Below are 19,906 nucleotides of genomic sequence, written 5' to 3'. Positions count from 1 at the left end.
AGTTCCAAACCCCATGCCATGGGCAGGGACACCTCACACTAAACCATATCACTCAAAGTTCTGTACAACACACCCTTGAACACTGCCAGGGATGGAGCATTCACAACCTCCCTGGGCAACCCATTCCAGTGCCTCACCACCCTTACAGTAAAAAACTTCTTCCTTATATCCAATCTAAACCTCTGCTGTTTAAGTTTCAACCCATTACCCCTTGTCCTATCACTACAGTCCCTAATGAATAGTCCCTCACCAACATCCTTGTAGGCCCCCTTCAGATACTGGAAGGCTGCTATGAGGTCTCCACACAGCTTTCTTTTCTCCAGGCTGAACAGCCCCAACTTTCTCAGCCAATCTTCATATGGGAGGTGCTCCAGCCTCCTCATCATCCTCGTGGCCATTGTCTGGACTTGTTCCAACAGTTCCATGTCCTTTTTATGTTGAGGACACCAGAACTGTACACAGTACTCCAAGTGAGGTTTCACGAGAGTAGAAGAGAGGGGCAAAATCACCTCCTTCGACTGGTGCTGGTCACACTCCTTTTGATGCAGCCCAGGATACATTTGGCTTTCTGGGCTGCAAGCACACACTGCTGGCTCATGTTCATTTTTTCATCAACCAATACCCCCAAGTCCTTCTCCACAGGGCTGCTCTGAATCTCCTCTCTGCCCAACCTGTAGCTGTGCCTGGGATTTCCCTGACCCAGGTGTAGGACCTTGCACTTGTCATGGTTAAACTTCATAAGGTTGGCATCAGCCCACCTTACAAGCATGTCAAGGTCCCCCTAGATGGCATTCCTTCCCTCTAGCGCTTCAACCAAACCACAGAGCTTGGTGTCATCAGCAAACTTGCTGAGGGCACACTCAATCCCACTGTCCATGTGACAAAAAAAGATGTTGAAGGAGAACAGTCCCAACATCAGTCCCTCAGGTCTCCAGCCGGACATTGAGCCATTGACCACAACTCTTTGCGTGCAGCCCTCCAGCCAGTTCTTTATCTGCTTAGTGGTCCACCTATCAAATTGATGTCTCTCCAATTTAGAGACAAGGATGTCATGAGGGACACTGTCAAATGCTTTGCACAAGTCCAGGTAGATGACATCAACTGCTCTACCCCTGTCCATCTGTTTCGTAGCCCCATCACAGAAGTTCACCAAATTGGTCAGGCAGGACTTCCCCTTAGTGAAGCCATGCTGGCTGCCACCAAGCACCTTGTTGTTTTTCACGTGCCTTAACATGCCTTCCAGTAGAAAAGGGAAGGCAGGGAAATGTTGGCAGGGAAAATGCATTTAGTAGCTCACTTTCAAGTGCTTTTGTGATCCAATGAGAGAAATAATCTCTCTAGCCATTCCCGTCCAGTTTAATATTTCTCATCTGGTCAAGCCTTGAATCTTATATCTCATGCTAGCAACAGAGGAACCATTTCAGTTTAGTTTCTTCAGCAGGGGAACACCACCCTTTCCACCAAATTCATCACAGCTCTCAAAATCTACTTTCATTTTCTTCTCAGGGCCACACAGCACGTAACAACTCAACTCAACATCTGCCTTTGAGATCACCAGAAGGCTATCGGACCCTCTCACAAAGCCACCTGCCAAACTATTCATGCTTCTTGACAAAGGAAAAATCATCAGGAAACACTGTAGTAAGGATGCTTTCCACAATGAGGAGAAACATTTTACACATGTTGGCAATAAACCATACCTACTGTTATATTAGCTCCCTACTAAAACTCTTAGAAAATGTACTAGAAAACTATATATCCCCAGAATGAAGAAAACCAGTGTGTGGGGAATGCAGAAGAGAGGTCTCCACTATGTAGTCTTCATCCTCAACCACCACACAAAAGCAACTCACCACAGTGAAGCTGCACCACAGAGGGCTGCAGCGATGGAACAAAGGGATATGGCATGCAGCACCCAGTCTGCACACAAGGGCTTTGCTGGAATGCAAGCACAGTCACCCCCCCATGGACACAGTGGAAAACCCTTCAGCCTCACCTAGAGGTGGAGCCATCATTGCCATGGGATTGAGCTGGAATCCACCCATTTTGAACTGTGCATCTGTGGAAGTGCTGTCCATCTTCAAGTTGGGAAGGTTCATGTTCTGCACCAGGTAGTACTGGTATAGCTCAGCCTCGGTGGGTGACGGTAGACTGCTAAGGCCCAGGTGCTGGTTGTGTTGGATTTGGGACATAGTTTGCTGAAGCAGAATCATGTTGTGCATGTGCTTCTCACTAGTTATGTGAATACAGAGGTTTCTAGCTATGTTGGTCTCATAGTCACACACCTCGCACCGCCGCGTGGGCTTGGCTTTTGGTTTGGTGGGGGAGGGGGCCCCACATGTGCTACCAATGTTGGCTGCTGCAGCCACTGCAGCTGCTGCCACCACCCCAGTGGTGTGGCTGAAGACTTTGTCTCCCTCTCCGTTCTGCAGGTTCTGCATGTTGTTGAGATGCTTGTCAGACTGCATATGGATACTGAGGTTGCCTTTGGTAGTAGTGGAGTAGTTACAGACCTCACAGCAGAAGGGCTTGTAACCACAAGTGTAGCTCTCACCCTGTGCCAGCCATGGGTGTGGCTGCCCACTTTTGCAGTACACACAGGAGCCACCTGGCTCAGGATGTTTCTCCTTCATGTGCACCTCAAGTGTCTGCTGGTACTTGTAGTGCCAATTGCACTTGGGACACTTGAGTGTCTTACATGAGTTGTGAGAATGCATCATAGCCATGTGGCCACCTAACGACTGCGAGGAGCCAAGGACCATGTCACACTTTGGGCACTCCCCACCCCCAAGTTCACAGAGGGGGGCAGCATGCTGGTGATGGGAGATGTAGCTCCCGTTCTCACCCTCCATGCTCTCATTTGGTTCTGGTGCTGTGGCACTGTCTTTATTGTCACTTTCACAGATAAAGTCCAGCTTCCTGCTGCCCTCTGCCATGCTGGCTCCACCACCCTCATTGTTAAAGCTTAAGTGATTACCCTTGTTTGAACCATCAAAGACAAAGGAAGAAGCAGAATTAGAACTAGTAGAATCTGTGCTCTGCAACAGGGCCTGAAACACATTAGGCATTAAGGGAGAGTTAGAAATGCTTTGGTTCAAGAGAGCAAGGTCCTTTTTGCTGCTGTCACTGCCTGCCACAGCCTCAGCATCCTCCTGAGGCCAGTCCTCCAGCTCATCCTCCAACTTGCTTTGAAACAGTCCTTTGCAACCCTCATCATCCTCATCTTCTTCCTCTTCCTCCTCCATGTCCTCCTCTTCCTCTTCCTCCACCACCTCTGCCTTTTCCAGGAGGATGTCCTGCTCATCCTCCTCTTGCTTCTCCCCCCCGCCACCCCAAGGTCCTTCCCCTCTGAGGATTTGGTGGGACTGGAAGCCAGCAGGCCCAGGGGGACTGAGGTAATAGGAGTCTTCAGAACCAAGCTGGTCAATCCACCCAGGTTGAGGAGTGCACTGGGGGCCAGAACAGCTGCCAGTGGCAGCTCTGCTCCATCAGCTGCCCCGGCCTGGAATGCCTGCTTGCCTTCCATGCAAATGCCACTGAATTGACCATAAAAACTCTGTCCAGGGCCTATGAGGTTAGCTGCAGAAATGAGAGGGTGCTGAAAAGTTTTGGTTTTTGGTTCCAGAAAGCTGACAAGGGGTTCCTTGTCTTTGACTATCCCTTGGATGATAGCAGAGAAGTTCTTATTGCTAAGAATTTTCCTCTCCTCCTCACTCAGAGTCATTCGATGGTTGTGCACTGCATGGGTCACAAACGAGCGGACATACCCAAAGGAGAGCTTATACAAGAAACACATCAGGATGGGCTTCCTCTTCCCATAGAGCACAAAGCCATCAAATTTGGACAGGTCCACATTGTTAGGAACATCTTTGGATATGTAAGAGCTTTTGGCAGAGCCACCACTGTTCAGGTAATCCTCGTTGCTTCTGTGTCGCACATCGAAGACGTGAAAGCTGTGCATGACAGGGCTGATGCCCGCCAGGGCTGAGGTATTCAGGAAGGCCTGGTCTGAGCCCTCAAACTACTTCCCAAAGGATGTGGCTATGTGGAAGGTGTTGATGATCTGTGGGTAGAGGGTAGCAGCAGCAGAGGGCTCTCCCTGCTTGGCCAGTGAGTTCAGGAGCAGCAAGGAGAGAGCCCCGCTGCTGCAGGCACCCCCACTCTGCACCAGCTGTTTGAGGCTCTCCGCAATGTAGGCTGAGTCATCAGATTGGTAGATGATCTTGCCGGCCAGGTTCTCCACATCACTCTCCTCCCTGTCCTTGCTACTCTTTCTCCCACTGTCCCCCCACAGCAGCAGGGCTGGGCAGGCATTGGTGCAGCGGTGCTCCATGTAGCTCTGTAGCCCTGTGAAGGAGGCAGCACACTGCCTGCAGCTCACCTCCTTGCCAGTGGGTTCGGCATTGGGGCCAGCCGCTGTGCTGCTCTCAGGGAAAGGGACCCTCAGGTTGTCCAGTGGGCCACAGGTCACTGCCACAGGCAGCTCCATGCTGCTGACTGTGTCAGGGAGGTGGGCACTGTTGATATCAGTCCATTGCTGGTGCTGAGAGATGCTGCACCCATTGTCCTTCCCAGGGATGATGAGCGAGTCACAGCCTTCCATGGCAGGGCCAGCATGGAGCATTCATTGCACCCAGTACAGCTTGGACCTGCAGGCAGTGAGAGACGGAGAAAGGCAGGTGAGTCAGGGAATAGAGTTCCTATGAAGACCTCCCCACCACAAGGACCACCAACCCCATTCTTCAGGACCAAATGTGAGGCTGTGAGAGCTGGTGCCCCATGATGGGCTCCAGGAACTAGTGGCCTGGCATCAGGTAATGCACCACTGGAAATGAGCAATGGAAATACAACAGGAGGAGGAACACAAGAGGCAAAGCAAAGGGACCTGAGAGGTGGTGAAAACCTCCCCCAACACCTTTCCTGAAGAGGGGTAGGAAGACTGAAGGACCTGCACTGCTACACCCAAAGCCATAGATCTTCATAAAACAAAAATGTAACAGAAAAACTTTTAACAGGAACCAAATTAAGACACCACAACAGAATAATGCTGGGGCTTTAAAATGTTATAAGAACGATACTCTGTGGCTACCTGAGCCAAATGCTGTTATTTTCAAGTGATTTCCTTCTCTGAGCAGTTTGGAGAGCACAGAACCAGAGATACTACATGTGCACCTCTGTGCCAGACCGTGGGACCTTGAGCAACTCGGAGATTTCAGAGTAACAGCATTTGGTATGCACAGGAGATTTAATTGCTGTGTTCTGGACAGCGTTTAAACAGACATCAGGAGAGAAACCAAACAGGAAATTCTAGATCTGACAAGGGTCCATCCTGGGGATCAGAAAGCAGTCAGCCCACCATGCACCTGGAATCTCACAGAGATGATGCAGGACACAGCCTCTGTGCACAGATGGCTTCCTCTCACTCCCAGAAGCAGATGGCTAATGCAGGTCCTGGAGAAGAAGGGAGGACACCCTTTCTACTACTTCTATTACACCAAATACAATGAGAACTGGGGAACTCACACTAAATACCAGGCTGCCAGCAAGCAGGGGCTGCTGGGCATGGCAAACAGATGGTTCCAGACCTGAAATAAGGGAATGCTACTGTTCAGATCTGGACCATTTTAATGCAGACCACAGATCAGCAGGATATTACCAGTCCAACTACAACCCTAACACAATCCTGTCCGCAAAGAGCATTTCTATATCCTGCTTCCTATAAAGAGCTCCAGCACAAGCCACACAGGAAAAAACACCAACAGAAATTAAAGCACTATTACCTCATCTTTAAGAGTGATTTTTAACCTATGGTCCACAGAATTCCTTGGGTTTACAGATACAAAGGATCTCTAGAAAACAACCAAGGAAAAATTGCACAAGCAGAGGACAACTTCACCACATTTTTACAATATGTGACCCAAGAGACAAAAGAAGACTCATGCTCTATATCTGTGGTTGTCAATGCCACACAGGAAATCTTCCACAGTATTTTATCTTCTACCAACTGAACGCAAGCACCACTTTGCTCATCAGACTGTTCCCAAATTGAATACTCAGTATAAGGGTTTGGGGCTGTCGTAGTTTAAGCACAGCCGGTAACTCAGAACCACGCAGCTGCTTGCTCACTCCCCCTCTTCTTTCCTCCCCACTCATGGAAGGACAGGGAGGAGAGGTGAAAGAACAGTCCAGTAACTAAGGTATAATACAGAACTACTACTACTACTATCACCAATAATAATAATAATGATGTCCTGGGTTCAGCAGTAGCAGTCATTTTTTCTCCTTCTTGGTAGCTGGTGCAGCGCTGTGTTTTGACTTTCGGGCTGGGAACAGTTGCTGATAGCAAGTATGTTTTGAGTTACTGCTCAAATGTTTGGTTTGTCCAAGGACTGAGCCTCATGCTCTGCCAGGGAAGTAATGGAGGCTGGGAGGAAGGTGGAGACAGGACACCTGACCCAGGCTAGCCAAAGAGGTATTCCATACCATAGCACGTCATGCCCAGGAGGTAACTGAGAGTTACCCAGAAGGGCTGAAACTCTGGGGGGGATGGAGGAGGTACTGGTTGGTGCTCGATCGGGCAGGGTGGGGTGAGTTATGGGTCGGTGACTGGTGAGATGTTGTATTCTCTTCACTTGTTATTTCTTTTATCATTATTATTATTATTATTATTATTATTAGTGGTAGCAGTAGTGATTTGTGTTATACCTTAGTTATTAAACTGCTCTTATCTCAACCCGTGGGGGCTACATTCTTTGTATTATCCTTCCTAACTCTCCAGGAGTTGGGGGAGCAGTGAGTGAACGAGCTGTGCGGATTGGGATTAAACCACAACAAATGATAATGGAAATAACAAGGGGAGAGAATATAAAACTACAAGGGTAAAAGGAAAATAAAACAATTAACACAAGTACAACAACAAATACCACCCACTGAATGATACCCAGCCTGACCCAAGCAGCAACCTGGGCCTTCCAGGTAACTCCCCCCAGCTTATATACTGGGCATGATGTGCTGTGGTATGGAATACCCCTTTGGCTAGTTTGGGTCAGCTATCCTGTCTCTGCTTCTTCCTGGCTTCCTGTGCCCCTCCTCACTGGTAGAGCTTAAGACTGGAAAGTCCTTGATCAGAGTAAACATTACTTAGCAACAACTAAAACATCAGTGTATTATCACTGTTGTTCTTAGACTAAAATCAAAAACACAGCACTGCACCAGCTGCTAGAGAAGGAGAAACATAACCATTACAGCTGAACCCAGGACAGGAGGGCAGGGCAAGTTTTAATTTAACAATATACTATTAGTCTTGATCTGATTCAGTAGGATTTACTTTAAATAATAAAGTTACACAAATTCTTTTAAGTCTTTCTTGTGTCCTGGGTTCTTTTTGGTAGCCAGCTAGCTCAGCTGGTAGAGCTCTTAATCTCAGGGTCATGGGTTCATGCCCCACATTGGGCACCAAAAAGTATTGTCATGGTTTAAGCTTAGCTGGTAACTCAGAACCATGCAGCCACTCATTCACTCCCCCTCTTCTTCCCCCCCTGCTCCCAGAGGGATGGGGAAGAGAATCAAAAGAATGTAAATCTCATGGGTTGAAACAAGAATGATCCAGTAATCAAAGTACAATACAAAATCACTACTGCTACCACCAATAATGATAAGTGAAATAACAAGGGGAGAAAATATAAAACTAAAAAAGGGGAAAAGGAAAAGAAAACAATAAACACAAGTAATATACAATGCAATTGCTCACCACCTGCTGAGTGATACACAGCTCAACCAAAGCAGTGGTCAGGCCTGCTGGGTGACTCCCCCCAGTTTATATACTGGTGTCCTGTGTTCAGTTTTAGCAGTAATTGTTTTCCTTCTCCTTGCTGCACTGGGGACTTGTTTATTGACAAGAAGGCCAATCTCTTCCCCTGGCCTGGCCTGGCCAGGCCAGACAAGAAAAGGCAAACCTGCAAGCACTTACAAATTAATTGGTGGAATTAATTACAAATTAATTGAGGAATCTTATCTCCTCTCCCTTTTCTTGATACAGAGGAGCCCTTCCAGAGCAGGGGAAATCCCACAGCTGAAACATGGCCAGCCAAAGCCCCTACAGAAACCCAAGCTTTTCTTGTCTGCTCAGTTCATCACCAGAGTTACTCCTGAAGAACTATGCTCATAAAGAAGATGCACAGAAATATTTGTTTCTATTTTCACAGAAACTGTAGATGTTGTCCCTTTAAACTGAAAGGAGCAATTGCCTCATTAAAGCAAACCAGGCTCTAAGCAGTACAATGTACTTATTAGTTTGCTATTACCGGCCCTGCATCTTCCACCATCCCAGACCACCCGTAAGTGACCAGCATGGAACAGGGAGATCTTGCAAGGACACACCAATGGCCACACCACGCCACACCCCCACTCTGTTTATGAGCCAGTCAATAAGATAAGGTAGTTCTTAAGGAGGCAAAATTCAACTCATCAAGTCAATCAGCACTCCGTAAACATGGTTTCCTGTAAAAGTCAATGAACTCCAGTTACAGAAAGAACAGCCTGAGCTCCAGACTCCCTGTGCTCCCACCACCAGGGAAGGGCTCTCCTCAGTCCCTTCTCCATCCTTGTGTACCACTACTGCTCCCACAGCTGTGCTCACCATGCCTCTGGCACACAGCCTGCACAAGCCCCTGCCCCAGCATCACTGCATCTCGCAGCGTAATGAATGAGGAACCTAGCTGAAAGTTGATTCCCTCTCATGACTGAAACACATAACAAAGTATATTTATTTTTTGCCAAAGGATATTTGGTAGAGTATGTATGTTTATCGTGGTTGTTGGAAAGAGAAAACTAGGAAAACATAGGTGTGCAGCTGTTCTATGACCTTCATACCTGGCTGCACTGGGGTACCTGGCCAATGCTCTCAACATGTCCATGTCCAAGAGTGAGATCATGAGAAATTGCACAGCCCCACAAGTAAACAATTAGAGATCTGGCATAAAACCAATTGCTTATCTAAGGGTATAAAAGCAGGACCCTCTTGCAGCTGAATCCAAAGCCTTGCCTATGAGTGGATGTACCACAATGGGAAAATTCCTATTACCCAAGACTCCTGGCATTGGCTGCAAGGGGGCTTTCCAGCTTGAAGCGTGGGTCTGGATGATGATTCAGTGGTGAATGGTGATATATTTCTTCTTAATCTCAGTTCTCTCTATGCAGTAATGATTTGATGCATTGCTAACTTTCCTCTATACTTATATACACATATACACACATCTGCTTTATTGTACTTATTTACTATATATAGAGATATATACCTGATACACATTACAGTGTGCTTGTTTAATAAACTGTGTGTGCTATACAGCTAGTATGTGGTAATTCTGCTGCCTACCCTGCCTGTCAGCAGAACACACAGCCCCTCCAAGCAGATTTGGGACCTGGCTGGAGGAGTGCAGACAGCACAGGGCAGGGAGCAGCAGCCACAGTGGTCCAGAGCTAAGCTACATCTGGATGGCACAGCACAAGCAAAAGCACTGTGTGCCCCATGCTTTCATCAGGAGTTCCTACTAACTGCAGTTAGCAGTTTGCAGCCCCACTCTGGACAGAACACAAGTGGAATCAATCCTCACATCTTTCCCCCCCAACCCCATCCTCCCCTCCAGCCCCATCCTTACAGGGACATACAATGCCACCTTACAACAAGGCTTCCACCACTGAGGAGTGGCTGGTGCTGAAGCAACATCCTCACCCCCGGGCAGGCTGGGGGCTCCTGGGGCTCCCCCCACAGCACACACCACCTGACACCAGGCTGCTTTCCCCTGGGAATGCATAGCAACAGCAATAAGGAGAAAGCTCCTACTACTGCCCAGGCTTCCCGAGAATTAAATATGAACAACCGTGCTGTGTAATTTTAAATTGTTAATTAGCACGGGGTTAATTAGGCGGCCCGTTCACAAGAGACTGTTTGACAGTAAACCAAGACTGGAAGCAATGAGGAAGGAGAAAGACAAAAGGAGAAAGAGACAGTGAGAAACCGTTCCCTCGACTAATGACCCACATTGCACCATGGGGAGGGGGGGGGGGGTGGGAAGGATGCTGAAGACAGGGAAAAGATACAAGCAGATGCATTACATCCACATACATTACCCTGGAAGACACCCAGTAAGGCAGCCCTCCCTCTGCCTATTCCCACAGCTACACAGTGGAGAGAAGTAATCAACCCTGTAATGAGCAGGTCTGCTCCTTCAGAGCATCCTGACAGGCAGCAGAGGCTCAGCTCCAGCCAGGAATTATACATTTTACCATGGCTCCACAGAAAGAGTGGCTCCGACAAATGCTCACAGTCAGCAAATGAGCTCTCCTGTTGGAGAGAACTGCACAACGGTCTCTAAACTTTGTAAATAAACAGTTACCTGTTGTGCCAACAGATGCCCTATAAATCAATACCATAAAGACAGAGTGACATCCTCAGACTAGCTCCAGCACAGATGCTGGTGATTCTGTGAGGGTGGGGAGGCACTGGAATGGGTTGCAAAAGAAAGTTGTGAAGGTTCCATCCCTGGTGGTGTTCAAGGCCAGTTTGGATGGAATCTTGGGTGACATGGTTTATTGCAAGGTGTCCCTGCCCATGGCAGGGGGGTTGGAACTAGATAATCTTAAGATCCTTTCCAACCCTAACTATTCTATGATTCTATGATTTTATGCCTCCTTCTGTTTTAACAGGTTAATGAGTTTAGCAACTTGCCTCACTTGCATGCTTTTGTTGGTGAATTAGTGATACATGTGGGTACTAGGGATATAGATAGTAGTAGCCTGAGGAGTATAAAGAAGGAATACAGAGCCCTGGGAGAGGTGGTTAGGGGCTCTGGAGCTCAGATAGTCTTTTCAACAATTCTCCAGGACACAGGGGAGGACCTTCCAAAGGTTAAGAGGATTGGACAGGTTAATAAATGGTTAAAAGGGTGGTGTCATAGTCAAGGGTTTGGGTGTCTTGGACATGGGGCCCACAGTTGTAGGCCAGGCCTACTGGGGGCTGGTGGAGCTGCTCTGATAAAGAAAGGGAAGAGTGGCTTTGCTGGGAGGCTTGCCAGACTTGTCAAGGATGCTTTAAACTAGTTGTGTTGGGGTAGGGGAGCATCATTCCATCCCAACACACCCAGTCAGTTGCCAGCACCTATAATAAATGCTTGGAGCAATGTAGTGATGTTCCAGCCGCTCCAGCAGGTGAGCCAGCTTCATTTGGAGCTCAGCTCAGATGCCTCTATATGAATGCCCATAGCATGGGGAACAAACAAGAGGAATTAGAGATGTGGGCACATCTACAGGGCTATGACATAATAGGCATCACAGAAACATGGTGGAATGGTTCCTTTGACTGGAGTGTTGGAATGGAAGGTTACAGGCTTTTTAGAAAAGACAGGACTGGTAGGAGGGGAGGGGGAGTTGCAATTTATGTTAGGGATAGGCTGGAGAGTATGGAACTCTCTCTGGGGACAGGTGATCAGTTAACAGAAAGTTTGTGGGTCAGGGTTAAGGGGAAATCGGTGATGGGAGACATTACTGTGAGGATCTGTTACAGACCGCCTGATTGAGAGGAACCTGTGGATGAAGAACTCTACAGCCAAATAGAAAAAGCCTCACACTTGCAGGCCCTTGTCCTCATGGGGGACTTCAACCACCCTGACATCTGTTGGAGCGATGGTATAGGCCGGCACAAGCAATCCAGGAGGTTTCTCAATTGTGTGGAAGACAACTTCCTTCTGCAAGCAATAGAGGAGCCGACAAGGAGAGGTGCTGTGCTTGACCTCGTGCTCACCAACAGGGAACGGCTCGTTGGAAATGTGACTCTCCAGGGAAGTCTTGGATGCAGTGATCACGAGATGGTCGAATTCGAGGACCTCAGGACAGTGAGAAGAGCGTGCAGTAAGCTCACTGCCCTGGACTTCAAGAGAGCAGACTTTGGCCTCTTCAGGAACCTGCCTAGCAAGGTTCCATGGGATATAGCCCTAGAGGGCAAGGGGGCCCAAGACTCTTGGTTAATATTCAAGGATCACCTGCTACAAGCTCAGGATTGTTGCATCCCGACTAGAAGGAAGTGCAGCAGGAGGGCCAGGAAACCCCCTTGGATGGATAAGGAGCTGCTGAGAAAAATTCACAGGAAAAAAGAGGCTTATAAAAGGTGGAAGCAAGGGCAGGCAGCTTGGGATGAATACAGGGATGTTGTCCAGGAAGTTAGGGACCGGGTTAGGAAAGCTAAGGCCCAATTGGAGCTAAACTTGGCTAGGGATGTTAAAGATAACAGGAAGGGATTTTATAGGTATGTAGCGGCTAAAAAACAGACTAGGGACAACGTAGCCCCCTTCCAAAAGCTTTCAGGAGAACTGGCTACCCTGAATTTGGAGAAGGCAGAAGTTCTGAATGACTTTCTTGCCTCGGTCTTCACTGGCAAAGGCTCTGACCGCACCATGACTGCACCTATTCTATGATCTTAAGGTCCTTTCTAAGCCAAACTATTCTATGATTCTGTGATTCAGTGGGAAGGGACAGTCACAAGAAGAGAAAGACAGGATAAGGACTAAAGGTGGGCTTAGATGCTCTGTGAACCCCCTCCTTCTGCATGCCATTTACAATGACCTCAGAAGCACAAAGGCTGGCAAGTGCTGATGTTCAGGTCATCCAAGAATATCCTGTCTCAGGAATGGCACTTAAAATCATAGAATCATGGAAAAGTTGGAGTTGGAAAGGACCTTAAGATCATAGAATTCCAACCCCCCGGCCATGGGCAGGGATACTTCACACTAAACCGTGTCTCCCAAGGCTCTGTTCAACCTATCCTTGAACACTGCCAGGGATGGAGAATTCACAACTTCCTTGGGCAACATATTCCAGTGCCTCAACATCCTTACCATAAAGAACTTCTTCCTTATATCCAATTTAAACTTCCCCTGTTTAAGTTTTAACCCACTACCCCTTGTCCTGTCACTACAGTCCCTAGTGAACAGTCCCTCCCCAGCATCCTTATAGGTCTCCTTCAGATACTGGAAGGCTGAATGGCCCCGGCTTTCTCAGCCTGTCTTCATATAGGAGGTGCTCCAGGCGCATGATCGTCCTCGTGGCCCTCCTCTGGACTTGTTCTAACAGTTCCATGTACTTTTTATGTTGAGGACACCAGAACTGATCACAGTACTGCAAGTGAGGTCTCATGAGAGCAGAAGAGAGGGGCAGGATAACCTCCTTCGACTGGTGCTGGTCACACTCCTTTTGATGCAGCCCAGAATACGGTTGGCTTTCTGGGCTGCAAGCACACACTGCCAGCTTATGTTAATTTTCTCATCAACCAACACCCCCAAGTCATTCTCCACAGGGCTGCCCTAAATCTCCTCTCTGCCCAACCTGTAGCTGTGCCTGGGATTTCCCTGACCCAGGTGTAGGACCTTGCACTTGTCATGGTTAAACTTCATGAGGTTGGCATCAGCCCACCTCACAAGCGTGTCAACGATGGCATTCGTTCCCTCCAGCATATCAACAGAACCACACAGCTTGGTGTCATCAGCAAACTTGCTGAGGGTGCACTCAATTCTAATGATCATGTCACCAACAAAGATGCTGAAAAACATCAGTCCTAACACCGATCCCTGAGGGACACCACTCGTTACTGGTCTCCAGCTGAACATTGAGCCATTGACCACAACTCTTTGCGCGCAGCCCTCCAGCCAGTTCTTTATCCACTGAGTAGTCCATCTATCAAATTGATGTCTCTCCAATTTAGAGACAAGGATGTTGTGTGGGACACTGTGAAATGCTTTGCACAAGTCCAGGTAGATGACATCAACTGCTCCACCCCTGTCCATCAGTTTTGTAGGCCCATCACAGAAGGCCACCAAATTGGTCAGGCAGGATTTCCCCCTAGTGAAGCCATGCTGGCTGTCACCAAGCACCTTGTTGTTTTTCATGTGCCCTAGCATGCCTTCCAGGAGAATCTGCTCCAGATTTTGCCAGGCACAGAAGTGAAACTGACTGGTCTGTAATTCCCTGGGTCATCACATTTCCCTTCTTGAAAATTGGGGTTATATTTCCCTTTTCCCAGACGTCGGGAACTTCACCTGACTGCCATGATTTTTCAAATGTGATGGACAGTGGCTTAGCAAATTCATTTGACAGCTCCTTCAGGACCCACAGATGGATTTCATCAGGTCCCATGGACTTCTGTACGTTCAAGTTCTTAAGATGGTCTCAAACCAAATCCTCTCCTGCAGTGGGCCTAAGGTCTTCATTCTCATAGTCCCTGTGTCTGCCTTCCAAGACTCGGGTGGTGTGTTCAGAGCCTTTGCAAGTGAAGACCAAGGCAAGAAAGTCATTCAGAACCTCAGCCTTCTCCAAATCCTGTGTAGGCAGGTCTCCTGACAGCTTCCAGAGAGGGCCTATGTTGTCCCTACTCTGTCTTTTATTCGCTACATACCCATACAATCCCTTCCTGTTATCTTTAACATCCCTAGCCAAGTTTAATCCTAACTGGGCCTTAGCTTTCCTAACCTGGTCCCTAGCTACCCAGACAACATCCCTGTATTCATCCCAAGCTGCCTGCCCTTGCTTCCACCTTTTATAAGCCTCTTTTTTCCTGTGAATTTTTCTCAGCAGCTCCTTATCCATCCAAGGGGGTCTCCCGGCCCTCCTGCTGCACTTCCTTCTAGTCGGGATGCAACAATCCTGAGCTTTTAGTAGCAGATCCTTGAATATTAACCAAGAGTCTTGGGCCCCCCTGCCCTCTAGGGCTATGTCCCATGGAACCTTGCTAAGCAGGTTCCTGAAGAGGCCAAAGTCTGCTCTCTTGCAGTCCAGGGCAGTGAGCTTGCTGCACACTCTTCTCGCTGTCCTGAGGATCTTAAATTCGACCACCTCATGATCCCTGCAACCAAGGCTGCCCTGGAGCGTCACATTTCCAACGAGCCCTTCCCTGTTGGTGAGCACAAGGTCAAGCAGGGCACCTCTCCTTGTCAGCTCCTCTATTACATGCAGAAGGAAGCTGTCTTCCACACAATCAAGGAACCTTCTGGATTGGTTGTGCTGGGCTGTACTGTCCCTCCAACAGATGTCAGGGTGGTTGAAGTCCCCCATGAGAACAAGGGCCTGTCAGCATGAGGCTGTTCCTACCTGTCTATAGAGTGCTTCATCCACAGGTTCCTCTCAATCAGGCTGTCTGTAACAGATCCTCACAGTAATGTCTCCCATCACTGTTCCCCTTTACCCTGACCCACAATCTCTCTGTTGACTGAACACCTGTCCCCAGAGAGAGTTCCATACTCTCCAGCCTATCCCTAACATAAATTGCAACTCCCCCTCCCCTCCTACCAGTCCTCTCTTTTCTAAAAAGCCTGTAACCTTCCATTCCAACACTCCTGTCATAGGAGCCATCCCACCATGGTTCTGTGATGCCTATTATATCATATCCCCATAGAAGTGCACACATCTCTAATTCCTCTTGTTTGTTCCCCATCCTACAGGTACTTGTATAGAGGCATCTGAGCTGAGCTCCAAATGAAGCCGGCTCATTGGCTGGAGCGGCTAGAATATCACTACATTGCTCCGAGCATTTATTATAGGTGCTGGCAACTGACTGGGTGTGTTGGGATGAAATGATGCCTCCCTCCCCATATAGATCTAGTTTAAAGCTTCCTTGACCAGTCTGGCATGCCTCCTACCAAAACTGCTCTTCCCCTTCATTGTCAGACCAGCTCCACTAGCCCCCAGTAGGCCTGGCCTACTAACTTGGTTCCCACGTTCAAGACACACAAACCCCTGACTATGGCACCACTTTTCTAATAATTTATTAATCTGGCAAATCCTCCTAGCCTTTGTAGGGTCCTCCCCTGTATCCTGAAGAAATGACGGAAAGACTATCTGAGCTCCAGAGCCCCTAAACACCTCTCCCAGGGCTCTTAAGCCCTTCTTTATGTTCTCCGGGCTACTGCTGTCTATATCACTAGCACCCACATATATCACTAGAAGTGGGTAATAGTCAGTGGGACTTAATAGAGCAGGCAGCCTCTCTGCAACATCCCTGAGCTGAGCCACTGGTAGGCAACACACCTCCCTTGATACCAGCTCAGGCTGACAGATGAGTGCTTCTGTTCCTTTCAAAGTAGAGTCCCCTACTACTACGATCCACCGCTTTTTCCTGGCGGCACCAGTAGAGATCATCTTTACCAGTGCATCAGCTGGTTGTTTCTGGTGGGAATGTATTTCCTCATCAGCCCCTTGCAGGACAGCAAAGCCATTCTGGGTGGGGACAACAGATTTAGGAGGAAGCCCCTTGCTTTTAATTGTCCTCTTCCTCCCTTTTTTGTTGCTGTCTCCCAGCTTCCTGGGTTAACGGCCTCCTTCTTTCCTCCATGAACTACAGGGGATGCTTAAGGCCCCTGCATAGTTTGGGGCTGGAGCAAGCAGTCCTACTTCCTCTCAACTTCCCTGACATCTTACAGCCTATTAATAGCATCCCGCAGCTGAGCCACCTGCTGCAGAAGAACCTCCACCTGGGAGCACCGAGTGCAGCCCTGCCCGTTGTACACCCTCCCCTCATAAGACCAGTGCGGGAACACTACACTCGGATCTCTGCACTGCAGCTTCCCCTCTCATCGGCTCTGTCTGGGTGCCTATGCTGGCCACCGCCTGGGCAATCACAGTAGAACTCCCAGACCGGGCCGTGGTCATACACAAGTGCTCACCATCTCGCTCTCCAGTCCGTGCAAACTGCCTCAGCCCACACTCCTCGTCACTCGCGATCCCTGGGGCAGGTTTTTAACCACTCATTGCTGGTGCCGCTCCTCCTGGCATCGCCCCCTGTGAGTCCCTGCTCGCATCAGCTGAGCTGCCAGCTCCTGGGCAAGTCCTGTCGAAGACCTGAGGCTCCCTCGGTGGCTCTTGCCGCTCTGAGTTGAGGATCCTGGACGCTGCTATATCCTGCTGCAGCTCAGCATCTCCAATCCATTACAGATGGATCATGAGACTCAGCAAAACCCTGCCAAAACTGCAGCACTTGGAACAGTTACATCCTATATGGTAACTTCACAACATCAGGAAAATACAGTTCAATACAGCTAGAAGAGAGATGACCAGATAAATAACTTCATTTCTGGAGGGTACATCTTTTAGACATAAGCATGTTCCAGGGCTCTGAAGTAGCTGTTTTGTAATGTCACAGCTACTAATTCCTACCAAGGTATTTCTGGAAAATGGATCTGCCTTGAAACAGATGCTGCCAGATGCCCAGCAGAAGTTACTGCCCAGAGCATTCTGTACCAACTTAGGATAAAAATCATCTAATACTGTGAGCACATCTTCCACCTGCCTAGCAGTTTAGTAACAGTGAGTACCTTCACTCTGCTGGATTTAGGGAAAGGAGAATGTTGGGATTTTTTTCATAACCCCCTTCACCATGGTATTGCTCTACCAGCAACTTCAAGACCTGGGTCCTCTGTTCCAGCTACCAGGCCACTCTCTATGTAATTCCCAGAAACATCTCTATTCCGAGCCCTACAAACCCATCAACATACTGTGCTTGCAGCCAACCCCCACCCCAGTAAAAGCCCAAACTGATGTCAAGGGGCTGACAGAGACCCTCTGACTGACCACCCTGCTCTGCCAGCTGGAGTGATCCTCCAGGAGCCTGGGCTGTGCCCCAAGAGGAAGAAGAGGAAGGGGAGAGCTGTTTCTTTATTTAAAAGGTGCTGATGGAGGTAGAAACACATCAAAGTCTGTGTAGGACAAAGGAAGGAATTATCCCTTCCATTGATTTTCACTCTGGGGTATTAGAAAGAACATAACATTTATCTGTAGATTTCTTCCTAAAGCTAACTACAGACTTTCAAACATAAATGAGACTCGAAAAGGGCTTATTGGGCAAGGATCTGCTGAAACCTCATCTGAAGTGGGAGCCTTACAGGAGCTCTCTGATTCATGATCCATCAGCCCTCAGACAGCTGAACACCCTGCTCTGTCCCCAGTCTCCCTTCTCTGTCCCCAGTCTCAGAGGCACAGCTCCAGGGGAAGGAACCATCAGACAGCAGGTTCCCCACATCCCTCCTCCTCCAGCAAGCATCCCTCTGACCTGCCTCTGCCACAGGGACCCATGAGTCCCCCTCTGTGGACATGACCCCAATGGCATCATCTGCCTTGTGTCACAATGGGCAGTCAGGAGGCAGTTTCCCAGGTAGGGCTAGATGCAGCCCAGAGACATGGACTCACTGCCCCTCCAAACTGTCTCCATCCTCCAGCAGCCAAGGCTACACTCTGGGAACTGTGGCAGGATAAACCCTGAACTGGTGGAGACCCATCTTCAGCAATCCCAAACACGCACCCACCTTACTGCTGCCCCAGAAGCTGTTCCCATAGCCCCTTCTGCCCCAGGCTCACTGGGAAAAAACCTCTGAAGCCTTGTCTCCAATCCACTGTCTCTCCCAGCTAGCTGGGAGGTTGTAATTGGTGAGGCAGATTAGAAATATCGACTTTAATTTACTGGCAGATCAATAGTGCTAGGGTTATATTGGCAAAGCATCTACAACTCTATTGACTCACACAATTCCTCTTATCAATTTATCAGAAACCTGGAAGCCAGAAGATACTGTTTGAAGAAAAAAGGCAGCAGGAGTTTGAACACTTAGCATGGGCTGCCCAATCAGGCTCTCAGCACTAAGCACTTTACAGCAGATGTGTCTACTGCAAAGGAGGCTAATATTATATGATTAAGTGCTAACTTACTTCCTCACATGCCATGCAGCCCTTTCAAGTTGCTTCTCACCTCAGACCTTTGTACTGAGTCGCTAGGATAGACACAACTCCACCAGCCCAAATGGAACAAGAAAAACCCGTATTTCACACCACAAGATCCTAAATTGAGACCCTCATGCCTGGACCCTACCCAGGCTGACCTCTGTTTCTTATAAAATTTCATCTTTATGAAGTTAAAAGCCCACCACAGCATTGGGAATCTGCTCATGAGGATTTCTGAAAAAAAATAAAAATAATAATAAAAAAATTAAAAAATCAGCATTTCTGCACTTACACAGAAAATGAGAAAGTGTGGGGTTTGTCCCCCAAATGTTATTTCCCACCCTCAAATTAAGAGTTCCAAGCACATGGATCATCTCCTTTCCCCCATTACAGCTGGACAGCTGTAGCAGGCAGTCACACCACCATGACATACCCCTCTCATAAAGCACTAGATAGCAATGACCTCAGTACAGCAATATGAGATAGCACTTGTGCCACCTTCAAAAAGGAATCCAAATTAAACTTTGGGACCCTCTGTCATCTCCTTACTGAAGCACTGAAGCACACAAAGTGAGCACATGGTGACTCCCCTGAGCCCTTGCTCTCACAGCCTCACCCCAACCTAAAGGTCACAAAACCCATCTCCCCAGTGAGGTGGAACAGTGGGCATCATCCTGCAGCCAGAGCTGGGCCCTTGCTCCCAGCAGGTTACACACCTCTTCCTGTACATCAGAATGGAGTGGGAACTTCCTCAAACCCCAGGGCCTCATCTCCATCCAGACCCTAGCTCCAGACTTTAACAGAGGCAGCCTGATGCAACATGGACAGGAGCTATGCCACCTACACTGAACACTCCAATAACCACATGAAAGCTGACAGGTGCTACCCAGGGCCTCTGTAGAGCTGCCGGACCCAACTTTAACTTAGCTGTGAGGTCCTGAGCAAAAGCCACAGAAAACTGTGGGAATTCTTAAAGAGTCAAGGCCACGTAGTGAGCGATCCTGATACCCTGAGTTTTGTTACTCTAAAGTAAGAAGATTCTTGGCAGGCATAAGCAAGGTCAATTGTCTTGTTAGGCCTCTGTAATTTTCCACTGAAAACGGGCAGAGAATGATCTCTGCCAAGGTTGTAGTTTCCCACTGTATTTTTAGAGTAAGGT

This window comes from Melopsittacus undulatus (assembly GCF_012275295.1).
Source record: "Melopsittacus undulatus isolate bMelUnd1 chromosome W unlocalized genomic scaffold, bMelUnd1.mat.Z SUPER_W_unloc_6, whole genome shotgun sequence".
Taxonomy (NCBI): domain Eukaryota; kingdom Metazoa; phylum Chordata; class Aves; order Psittaciformes; family Psittaculidae; genus Melopsittacus; species Melopsittacus undulatus.
This window is presented reverse-complemented; position numbering follows the sequence as displayed.